Source organism: Myxine glutinosa, chromosome 5 (genome assembly GCF_964187855.1).
Source record: "Myxine glutinosa chromosome 5, kmMyxGlut1.1, whole genome shotgun sequence".
NCBI lineage: Eukaryota > Metazoa > Chordata > Myxini > Myxiniformes > Myxinidae > Myxine > Myxine glutinosa.
Window position 1 is genome coordinate 31744460 of NC_136265.1, and position 12623 is coordinate 31757082.

The window sequence follows — 12623 nt, forward strand, 5'->3', positions numbered from 1 at the left end:
ACCCCTCAGACTCCTTCTGGCTCTCTTGGCTCCCTGGACTTATGCGACTGCAAGTTCTGGGCTCCCCGAACTTATAAAGCCCCCGACCGAGGCATGGCCTGGAAACTGGGCAGCTCTCATGCAGCCTCCTGGTCGACGCCGATGCAACTCTTATTGGCTGCGCTCTGGGCTCTGTGCCAGAGATGATGGCAGACCCGCCCAGACGCGTTGCTTGCTCCTGCTGCCTCGGCTTGCGCTTGCTGTTCCTTGTAGCTTTTGCTTTGTCTTGTGGTTTTGTATTGCAATGTGATTGTTATGTAAAGTGTGCTGTTTGTGTGTAGAGATGCGCTGTAATGAGGTGCGGAGACCGAGTGAGGTTAGGAAGGATAGGGAGAAGAGATTAGAAGGGATATAGGAAGAGATGGGATTTAGAAAAGAGTTACAAAGGATGACCTAAAGAAAATACTATGGCTATATCTAAACTCCAGGGTTCCTTTATGGGATGGATGTAACTCCACGGGGTCTTCCAAAACCGCGACAATATTATACTATTTTACTGCTGATTCACCAACATAAACAAAACACTATTTTTACCTCCGCCACCGAAGGTGGAAGGAGGTTATGTATAAATCCCTGTCTGTTTGTTTTTGTCTGTCTGTCTGTGAACAAAATATCTCAAAAAGTTGAGGACAGATTTGGACGAAATTTTGCGGAGATGTTGGGTATGTAACGAGAACTAAATGATTCTATTTTGGTGAAGATCTGGATTCGGATCCGGCTAGTAGAATTTTTAAAGTGATTCTTCGCTATTGGGAGATAGGGCCAAAAACGATATTTAACAGGATATCTCAAAAAGTTGTCGACAGATTCGGACGAAACTTAGTGGATAGATTTGGTGTGTGACAAGACCGAATCGATTAGATTTTGGTGAAGATCTGAATATGGATTCGGATGTGAAAATTATTGAATTTTTCAAGTGATTCTTCACCATTGAGAGATCGGGCGAAAAGTGATACTTAAAAAGTTGTGGATGAGTTATGACTAAACTGAGTGGATGAGTTGGTTATGTGACAAAAACAAGCCGATTCGATTTTGGTTCAGGTCCGAATCCAGATTCGGCCTAACAGTGGGTTACAAAACATAAACTGTTTAGTCTGGCGGAGGTATGCGCTCTACCGAGTGCCGTTCGAGTCAACACTGTCATATGCTACAAATTCAGCGAAGGGATCATAGTTACAGCTGATACAAATCCCGCAATTGTTGTTGTCGGTATAATCAATGCTGATCTGTTAGTAATGCTGCACATCATGAGTGCGATGCTCATAAAATAATGAGCTGACTTGATGTTTGTCGAGCAGGTGAGGTTATAAAAATGATAATGAGAGGAAAATGTCGAGCTCTATATTAAAATGGAGCATTTATTTTACGTGGCACAGAATCATGCATGCAGGCCAAAGACTCCATGAATATAATCAATCTCTTTCTTCCCTCCAGGTCTTCAAGACAGCTGTTCACCACCACCTCACTGTCCCCATTCCAAAACAATGAAACAAAAACAGATTCCTCCTTTCTGTTTAATATCGATACTTTCCCTTGTGTAGCCACCGTCTCAAGTGGCCTTTGGCTTGGTGGTGGGAAAAATCTCATAACAATTTAAGAACAGTAGGTCGCAATTTTTGTTTATTCCTAGCAATCTAATTACGCTGCGCTCGCGAAGCGAAAAGTGGGGTTAAGCATTCATGTACGTACGTGTGCCGTGTCTACATTAAAAAAATTCATTTTCTCGGCAACCGTTGGCCCGATTGACATGAAATTTTCACCAAAGGAGGGCCTCCTCCTGGAGAATATTTTAATGAATATTATGACGTCATAGGTCACGTGGGACAGGGGCCATCTTGGAAAAACGTTACACCTCTATCTATCTATAATTCCACTAATCTCTGTGTGTATGTTTGTTTGTACGTTTGTTTGTTTGTTTGTATGTCTGTGACCGCTGTTTCTCGACAACTACCGGTCCGATATACTTGAAACTTGCCAGGTATATTGCTGGGGACCCGAGGATGTGCCTTTTCAAGGTTTCATATTAATCGGACAATTACTTACCGAGCTATGTCCAAAAAACGATTCAACCAATCAGAGAGCAGCGAGCTATCGCGTGTGCCGAACGTGGCGGACACACTCTGCCTCGGATGGCACATTTGAGAGCGTATTCATTTATTTCACGTTTGCAAACTATGTTGCCGTTAAACTATGTTTTAAAACTAATAAAAACTAATTTGCGATTCATCGTAACTGCGATATACGACCTTCCGGACAGTGAGGACTGCACTTCCGGCATCCAATCACAGAACGCGTTATTGCGTAGGCGTGGCCGATGTGAGAGCGAGCTGATGCTGAGTCCAGCGCGTGCGCCATTACGGTACGTAATTCGATTTCTTCCGGAGAAAATAATAATTTCTCGATTTCTTATGCGCATTATTTCTCCCAATTCAGTCAGAGCGAAGGGCGGAAGCGAAGAGCGTTGTTTTTTTTGTTTACGGGCGTACGGGCGGGGTAGAGCGTACGGGTAGCGTTTTTTTTTTTTTTTGGCACATTTGAGAGCGTATTCATTTATTTCACGTTGGCAAACTATGTTGCCGCTATGTTGGCGTTAAACTATGTTTTACAACTAATTAAAACTAATTTGCGATTCTTTCGCTTTCCTGCGCATTTGTGCACGCTATGGCGATTTCTTTACCAAACTCCGCTAGCCGTTAGCTTTGGACCAAACCATTTCATGTAAATAGAGGGGGGGGATTGTCACCGTACTCGCAAGCCGTTAGCTTTGGACCAAACCATTGCATGTAAATAGAGGGGGGGGGATATACTTTTAGATATATATATAGTACGGGCATGCCCTAGTATTTCCCAAACCGCTCAATGGAAAAAATGAAAACATGGCTCATTGTCAAGTACTCCCCATGGGGAATAAGCTTGGTTGATGAAGTAATCGGTGCCTTAATTATGACGTCATAATTCGAGAAGTTCAACGCTTGATCTGATCAGTATGGAAAAAAAAATTCCTCTGCAACTGTTAGTCCGATGAACACTAAATTTTCAGAATATGAGCGGCTCCTCCTGTAGAATTTTTGAAATGATAATTATGACGTCATAGGTCACGTGGTACATGTGCCATCTTGGAAAAATCGAAAAAAGCTTGCACCTCCATATCTCCGAAACCGCTCCATGGAAAAAAACTGAAACATGGCTCATTGTCAAGTACTCCGCTTAGGGAATAAGATATGTTAATGATGATATCATCGGTACTTTAATTATGACGTCATAATTCGACAAGTACAACACTTCATTCGATCAGTATGGATTTTTTCTCTGCAATTCTTGGTCCGATTGACACGAAATTTTCACCATAGGAGGGCCTCCTCCTGTAGAATATTTTAATGATTACTATGACGTCATATGTCACGTGGTACAGGCGCCATCTTGGAAAAACTTCACACCTCCATATCTCTGAAAACACTCCATGGAAAAAATTGAGACCTGGCTCATTGTCACCGTCTCCCCATGGGGAATAAGATATGTTAATGATGATGTCATCGGTGCCTTCGTTATGACATCATAATTCGACAAATACAACACTTATCCATCCGATTTTTTTTTTTTTTTTTTTATTTTGAGCAACTGTTGGTCTGATGGACACGAAATTTTCACCATAGGATCGCCTCCTCCTTTAGAATATTTTAATGATAATCATGACGTCATAGGTCATGTGTTACAGGCGCCATCTTGGAAAAACCGAAAAACGTTGCACCTCTATAATCTCCAAAATCGCTCCATGGAAAAAATTGAAACGTGGCTCCTTGTAAATAACTCCATGTGGGGAATAGGTGTTGTTAACGATGACCTCATTGGTGCCATAATTAATCATAATTCGACAGGGACAAATGCTTCATCTGATCAGTTTGAAATTTATTGAGCATGATCTCTGCAACAATTATATTAGAGAATATAAATTTATGATGTCATCGCTCACGTGATCTGGCGGCCATATTGGATAAAAAAAAAACAAGAAACGTTCAAAAACAGAAGCGTTGGCTCACACCAAGTTGACTGCGCAGGGTAAGTATTCTATGAATACCATCTAGTTTGATTATTTACCTCCGCCACCGTAGTTAGATAGAGGTTATGTTTTCATCCCTGTCTGTTTGTCTGTGAACAAGGTATTTCAAAACGTTGTGGACGGATTCGGACTAAATTTGGCAGAGAGATAGTGTATGTGACACGGACAAAATTATTACATTTTGGTGAAGATCCGGATTCGGATCCGGCTACTGGAATTTTAAAAGTGATTCTTCACCATTGGGATATAGGGCCAAAGACGATACATAGCAGGATATCTCATAAAGTTATGGACGGATTTGGCCAAAACTTGGTTGAAAGGTTGTGTGTGTGACAAGGATGAATAGATTTGATTTTGGTGAAGATCTGAATATGGATTCGGATACGAGAATTACATAATTTTAAAGTAATTCTTCACCATAGAGCAGTGGTTCTTAACCTTTTTAAAGGCGCCGAACCCTAACGAAATCCACCAAACACTCGCAGAACCCCTCAAATTTGACAAAAAAATTAAGAAGAACTGCATGTTAATGCGTTTTCTGTTCTTCTTTTCGGGAGGCGATCTGGGAAATGCGTGGTTTTGTTTTGGCAAGGGCCACCCTCAAATCATTTTCGCATGCAAGCCTGCTCCTTTTCTTTGTTTTAATGTCCACCAGTTCTGAAAACGCATGCTCGCAGAGATACGTTGTAACGAACGGCGCGAGGATCTCAAGGGCAATTTTAGCGATGTGAGGATACCCTTCCATTTGGCGGCACCAAAACGTTGAGAGCGTTGTTGTGCCGAAGAGTTGTTGTTGAGTCTGGCTCTGCTGAAGTTCGATGAGGTCGTCGAGGTATTGGTCGTTGACATCTGCCGTTGCAACGTCGAAAGTAAACGGCTGCCGCACCCATGCTGGGTATTGCTCTTGGTCGGGGAAGTAGCCGTCGAATGACTTTCCCAGCGCATCCATGTGCTTGGCAATCGCTTGCTTCAGCTCCCCCGGTACAGCAGTGCCTCCAACCTCAGACTCATCTTCGATCCCGCTCACACACTCATCCAGTCGTGAAAAGTTCACGAAGTTGTTGTTCTCTGTTCGCCGCCTCCACAACGGTAACTTCTTTCGGAAAGCGCTCAGGTTTTCTTCAGATTCGATGACATTCACTCCACCACCCTGCATCTGGCAATTCAGATGATTGAGTGCGTCGAAGATGTCAGCCAAGTACGCCAAGGCGAGGATGAACTCTGACTCTTGGAAGTGCGTTGCATGGCAATGCTGGTGTTCTCGCAAAAACAGGGCTGATTCTACACGCAAGGCAAAAACACGGCTCACTACCTTCCCTCGTGATAACCATCGAACGTTAGAGTGGTAGAGAAGGACTTCGAATTCAGAGCCGATTTCATTGCACAGCTCTTTGAAGATGTGATGATTCAGAGCACGGCTTCGCACGTAATTCACAGTTTCAACGACGATTTTCAGAACATTGGCCAGTTTTGGAGGCAGGGTTTTTGATGCCAGCGCGTGTCTGTGCAGGACGCAGTGCGTGACGATGATGTGTGGTGCATCGGCCTTCACCAGTGCTCCAAAACCGGAGTTGCATCCCAGCATGGCTGGAGCTCCGTCCGAGCAAACTGCAGACACCATGTTCCCCGAGAGGCCGTTGCTTCTGAAGAAGTCGTCCACAAGCTTCTTCACGTCAGCTGCCTTCGTCGTTGTTGTGAGAGGCTTGCAGAACAGAAAGTCTTCCTTGATCTCGTCTCCTTTGACATAACGCACAAATAAGATGAGCTGGCTCAAATTCGAAACGTCGGTGGTCTCGTCGAGTTGAAGACTGAATTTCGTCGGGCTCGCGACTAAATCTGCAACTACCTGGGCGAGGATGTCGTCGCTCATGTCGTCGATTCTGCATCTGATGGTGTCATTTGAGAGTGGAATGAGAGACAACTTGTTTTCAGCAGCTTTTCCCAGCATGATGTTGGCCATCTTCAATGCGGCCGGTTTGATGAGTGTCTCGCCAACGGTGTGTGATTTGCCCTGCTTTGCGATCAGGTACACAACTTCATACGACGCGGTGAGGATCGGTTTGTCAATTGGAACGAAGCCGAGAGTGGGAAAGGTAGCACTTGCGTCGAATCGGACTCTCTTCAATTTGAATTCATCCAGCGTTGCGTCTTTGTACTGCCCCTCGCCGTGCCGTTTTTTTGAAGTGTTCCCATAGTTTTTCTGGTGCTTGGCTGGAGTTGCTCAACTAGACATTGCAAAGCATGCATTGAGGACGCTGACTTCCGTCCCGTTCCGTCAAACATGTGAACCCGTACCGCACGTAATCCTCTGACCACTTCCTTTTTTTGCTCGACGTACTGCAAAAAAAAAAAAAAGTAACAAACTGATCTTAATTGAGTTCGGGCAAATAATTATATGACAAAAATTAAAAAAGGAACATGCTTAAATATAATCAGTACCCTTCTGAAAACTGAGAAATTTTAACGAAGAAACCTGTGACAATCTTCCTGTGACAATAACTTATAGTTACGATGACGGGATTTATTATCTACTCAACTCTATGTCACCTCAAATCCCATTATAATATGACATAGAAAACTGCGAATTGTTAGTTTTGAATTGCGACCAGAGTTATATCACCTCCACCTAATTTTCTGAGTAATTCAATCATATTTTATAATCACCATCCACTTTTGACTTTAATATAACTGTGAACCCACCCTGCATATCCACAAACATTTCCAACTTACTTTTCAATTAATCAGTAACTCGAAAGTAAGGCGCGACTAGAGTCCCTGTATAAAGAGAGTTGCGCCATGCGCTGACCCGAGATTTCTGGTCACGTGATTTTGTGGCGCCATTTTGTGTCTAACTTCACCGTGCGTGAACGTCAGCTTGGTACGGGAATGTTGTTTATTGCCAAACAAAATGACTGGTTGTTCTGCTTTTGGTTGTTCAAACCAATCTGGGAAATATAAGATGTATAGATTTCCAAGTGATAAAGTCAGAAGACAAATTTGGGAAGCGAAAGTCAGACGAAAGAGCTGGAAAGCGATCGACTCCTCGAGACTCTGCCAGGTAGGCCCACGCCGCTTGATGATCGATGTTCAAAAGCAATTCTATCTGCTCGGTTTTTTTTTGGTTGTCTGTCCGTTGAAAACCCTTTTAAAGGGAAGTGATTTGTGTTTGTTTATAATCTTCAAGGAGCTGACCAAAAATGCATTTCCGTGGGAAGAACCCTGCTCAATTTTTTTCGGGTAGTCCTAGCGGACCGCATATTGTCATTGATTGATGAAATGTCCCGGTACAGTGACATTGCCTGGTCTGCGGTTGGGTAGTCTGCGGGCAATGTCACTGTACTTTTTCAGAGGGAATTAATTTTGATTTTATAGGGATGGGAAACCCATGGTCCGTTTTGTTTTCAGTTGTCTGTCCGTCCATTCAAAACTTATTCCGAGGCAAGTTATTTTTTTGGTTTAAAATCTTTAGCCTAATCGGCAATCATAAAAGCAATTTTAGGGGGGGGACCTGCTCAATTTTTTTGCGGGTTGTGCAGCCATCCATACGTCCAAAATTTGACGAGTTATTGTTTGCTTTGTACAGTGCTCATGCGTCTTGTGGCATATTTGCTCAAATATTTCCCACCCCGGGATTTATGGCCAAATTGTAGTGATGGAAGATTTTGCACATTGGACAATCCCTATATATTTAACCTGGTGACAGCTATCGTTCCCAAAACATACAATATTTCGAGGTGATTAATGCAGTAAAACAGGTGTATTTGTGTACCCACATTTAAAACTGGCTCAACTTTCAAAAGCTGTTATCCCTGTTTGATATCAATATACATGTGGTCGATAGAGCTAGCGATTTGTCTGGCCATCTTCCGGAAGATTGTCCATGTGATTTTCTGTTGTGGAAGTACTAGTACATGACAGCTCATTAAAATTAAACTGTGTTGTGTTAGAATAAAAATTTCAATAAATAAATACATCAAGGACACTCATTGTATGATTGCAGGAACATTTCGATGTGAATCAGTTTGAGAGGGGGCGAGCTGATGACAAAAAGAGGTTGAAGTGCTCTGCAGTTCCAACAATATTTAGCTACCGGAAACCCGTGAAGCTGCGCAACTCCCCCAAGAAGCGTGGACCGTCCAGAACTGAGAGACTACATCTACCAAACTTGTCCGACCACACCTACTCCACTCATGAACGTATTGACTCCTCAAATGAATCTCAATGTAAGAATTGTTTTATTTATTACAAAATCATGGCAGGACATGTTCAATCAATGACATATTTTAAACGATTACAAAATGACAGGCATGTGCTTGTCTATATTTGTATAGCTCTTTGAACTATAATTGTACGTTCAGAATATGATGACCATCTTACTGTTGCCATTTTCTTTTTACATTATTCTAAATATTTTGCAAAATTAAATTGTAAAAAAATGGTGTTATATTTAACGTTAAGTATAAAATTATCTTTCCCGATTACAACATTTATCTACAGAATACTGAGCAATTGTACATACCAAAATTCCAGTTGGCCATTAATTGTATATGTGCTCTTTTGTAGCTGAGAGTGAACCTATGGACACTGATACACAAGAGGGCCAAGATAATGGTGATTCTATTGAAGAACGGCTGCTGAGATTGGAGGAGAAAATGATTGCAACCCCATATCGCGAATGTACATGTATATCTAATCCGACACACTTAGACACAAAATGGCGTCCAAATTTGAGTTGACACAACTCTCTATATACAGTGACTCTAGGCGCGACCAATGACGCACAGCACACGGCAAGCTAATCGATGTTATTCACTGGAATTTCCGAACACCTGCAAAGTCCAAAATCCAGTAAGTAAGCGAGCAAGTAAGCACCATCAACAGAATAATTAGCAAGTTGCTCATTGATTCAACTTACTACAGTCAGTGTGAAACAACTTATCTCAAACACAGACCAGAGAAACCATGAATGGGATGGGAATACAATTACAAATAACATTTCCATTCGTTCGTAACATACATAACAAAATAATAATCATAATATTGTTGCGGATATGGGATTTGCATCCATCCATATCCGCTTGTAAATATTCCCCTATTTCCTCAATACTTCCCAACTATCCCCAATCCCCCATTCCCTAGTCCCATTTTCTGTAAACAACACTCTGTAGACCCGACCTCCCCCTATTTCCCCCCATTAAATGTCGCATCCAGGTCCACCGCATCTCACGTAGACAACTATAGGACATCTTGCTAGTTATTCTTAGTCTATGTCAGTTAAGGATTCGTTTCCATTAATTCTGACCCTTCGTTGCACCAGAATGTGATTGTATGGCACCGTTAGGAAGTTTAGGACCTCCCAATACCTCCCCGCAGCTCTTCCTCACGGTTCAGAAACAACAACAACAACAGCAACGGTGGCGGCGTGCACAGGGAGTGCGCGTCCTCACTCCGGCTTGGTTGGTAGGGGGTGTTGGGAGGGCACGAGGCCTTCCCCACGAGCCGCCATCAAACATGTGCTCGACGGGGTTACCAAATAGGGGCTCCCTGTCAGCTCCTCGTCAAGGGCGGAGCCCGGTAACCCCCGCACCCAATGGAAGCGGCGGACCGGTCCCATCTGGGGCGGAGCCAACCAGCCGAGGGCGTGTCACTCCCCGTTGAGCATGCGCAGCCGAGGGAGTGGTGACGTCAGATGCGCGCTGAGCTTGAAGCAAGAGAGACGTCCCTTCTGAGCGCTGTGACACCTCCCCGCATCTCTGGACTGGACCGTGCTTTATCCTGTCCCTGAGCCAAGGTGCACCTTGTGCTATCGACTGCCTGTCCCTTCCTGCCATCAATCCCTGTGTAAGTCAGCCTTGTTCCGTTTGTCTGTGGTCTGTCTGGGCTAAGATAAGATTGTATTTAAGTGCCCATCTCTTCTGTGTCTTTTACCTCACTCTACCTTGTAATCTACCCCTTTTCTCCACCACTAATTATACCCTCCTCCGGAGGTCTTGAGAACTGTACCCCTGGCGTCGTTTCATTTATCCCAGTTGTTGTGTCCTTTCCAATCATTGATTTAGCGTAGCGCGATTTGGCCAACGTTCGGGTGGAATCGGGTGAGTTGGGGAAGAATCGGGGGAACTGTTAGGTCGCGGCAATACCACCGCTCGGTAAATAACATCTAATCCGCGATCCGTAACAATATTAATAATAAACGTAATTACACATAGATTCAAAATTGATACAAATCTAAAAATAAAAAAAAATAAAAAATTGCAATGCGTTTCGGAAGACCTCCACCAAACCCCTGAGACTGGCTCACTGAACCCCTGGGGTTTGGTTGAACCCAGGTTAAGAACCACGGCCATAGAGGGATCGGGTAAAAAGCGATATATTACATGATATTAAAAAAAGTTATGGACGAGTTATGACGAAACTTGGTGGATAAGTTGGTTCAGTGACAAGAACAAGCCGATTCGATTTTGGTTCAGGTCCGAATCCAGATCCGGCCTATCATTTGGATACAAAACAAACTGTTCAGCATGGCGGAGGTATGCGCTCCACGGAGTGCCATCTAGTTCTATTTTGTAGACTTTGACGAAGAGCTCCAGACAGCACCAAATCATGCAGCCAGGTGATGTTGCTGCAACATCCAGTGAGGGAGCAATACTTTGGCAAAATATTATAATTTGCCAGACAAAAACTTGTGAGAAACTACTGCGTTATGGGTTGAGCAGCATCCACATCCTATGAATGTGTTGACGCTGGATATGTCAGCATTGCAGCGAATCTTTCAGCATTGGAAAGTATGGGCAGTCTTCCCAAGGCCATAAAACTTTATCAAAGCGATAATGGAACTGATGTGACAGCAATCTTGGGTCACAATAAAGCCTGTTTTCATGAAACATGTCGGCTCAAGTTCAACAAAACAAAGTTGGCCAGAGTGGCAGCCAAAAGGAAATGCGATGAAATGGAAGACAGTTATGAAAACCAGCAAAGAAAGCATCCAGAAAGGAAATCTACAGACAAATCTTTTCCTTTTTTGTAATGAGCCAGAAGGAATTTCGAATAAACTTCATGAAGCAATGCCAAAATCCATTGGTGAGAAAGTTAGACAGTGTGATATAGAAATAATGGATTTTCTGGCAAAAGTAGGATCTGGAGACTTTGGTGCAGATGAGGCCAAATACCATTTAAATGATTCGTAAACGAAAATCCATGTGTCGCTCCAGTTTTCAAACTTCCTGAGCTTGTGAGCTTGTGATGCGACTGGAAAAACGAATTCTTGGTAACTCCCTGAACTGTGTGCTTCAAAAAGTGGTCGTGACATTGTCCTGGTCATGAACAGTGATGTTGGAAGTGCCCTCAGAAAAGCATGTGAAAGAGATGCTGAAGATGATGCTTGCATCCATGTTACCAATATTGTCAGGAGACAAATATTTGAAAGACACTGCCTCTTTGGAAGCTCAATTGAGGAAAACTATCAAGCAGATTCTGTGTACCATGGTTGCTGCTCACCTAAACAAACATGGTGCTCCATGGGCCAAAACATCACAGCACAAGCCAACACGTCCGCATCTCACTCAGAGATCAATAACCAATGGACAGCTAGTTGTGCATAACTGTTTGTTAAACCCATCATTGGGAACCTTTTTGAAGCAATGTTTTACAGCCGGATGCCCTTCCTGCCGCCAACCCTGTTGGTCGCCTCTTGCGACACGCAGGGAATTACCAGTGAGCTGGTACTCAATTTGCCGACACCGGAAGGATGACAGGCTGAGCCAACCCTCCTGGCGTTAAGTCAGCGCTCGACAGGGATTCGAACCCAGGATCCTTGGATCCCAACCCGGAACCCTAACCGCTAAGCCAACACCAGGCCGAAGCCGCTCATATTGTAGCTAAAATACAATTAGATTAGTTTATCCGGAATCATTGCGTTTTTTTTATTCACCAAGCTCTGCCAGGATGGCGCAGAGGTAGTCTTCTCAGCATTGAGCTAACTAGTGTTGGTTTGATTCCTCACCCGATTATAAATTGTTGCATTTGTGCTTCTTGGGCAGGATGGTGTCGCATTGCGAAAGGTGGTTTGGCAGAAGTCACCAATCCAATTATTAAATAATCTTATTTGGAGGAAGAACCATTAATTATTTTATTGGAAAAAAAAATTGTTCGGCAATACGATAGTTGTATAAACATATTAATTTGAATTAAATGGCTTATAATTATCAATAATAATTATATTTATTATCTAAATCACGACATTAATAGCATGAAGACCTATGTGGACTTGAATACTCTCCATAATTTGAAAATGATGCCTGCGTGGCATGCAATACATCACAAGCAAAAAGCTGAATTGTGGCTGCAATGTGCCAAACTGCATGTGAATATAATTAGCCACATCGAAGAAAGCATCATCCACGTATAAATCAGCCATATAAAAGGTAGATTACAAGGAACACGAACAGAACAGAACTGTCCACGACCTGGTAAGTCCTTTCAAAATGCAATCGACAAATGTTGCAAATATTCCACAGTATTTTTCAGG

The 12623-nt window shown here is 43.1% G+C and overlaps 1 protein-coding gene and 1 long non-coding RNA gene across 3 annotated transcripts in view; both read left to right on the forward strand.

Moving 5' to 3' along the window:
* The first annotated feature begins 6870 nt into the window (after positions 1-6870).
* Positions 6871-8747, forward strand: LOC137428627 (uncharacterized). Its single transcript, XR_010984714.2, has 3 exons — positions 6871-7154; positions 8097-8319; positions 8660-8747. It is a non-coding gene; the product is annotated as an uncharacterized LOC137428627 (long non-coding RNA).
* A 1051-nt stretch (positions 8748-9798) lies between these two features.
* Positions 9799-12623, forward strand: part of LOC137427739 (matrilin-1-like) — a 148107-nt gene continuing 145282 nt past the window's right edge. Inside the window, exon 1 of one of the 2 annotated variants that reach the window (XM_068117440.2) lies at positions 9799-9937. The gene's annotated coding sequence lies outside the window, so the exon portion shown is untranslated. Of the gene's footprint in view, positions 9938-12511; positions 12565-12623 lie in introns of those variants that run through there. The other variant, XM_078777830.1, reaches the window with a different exon arrangement.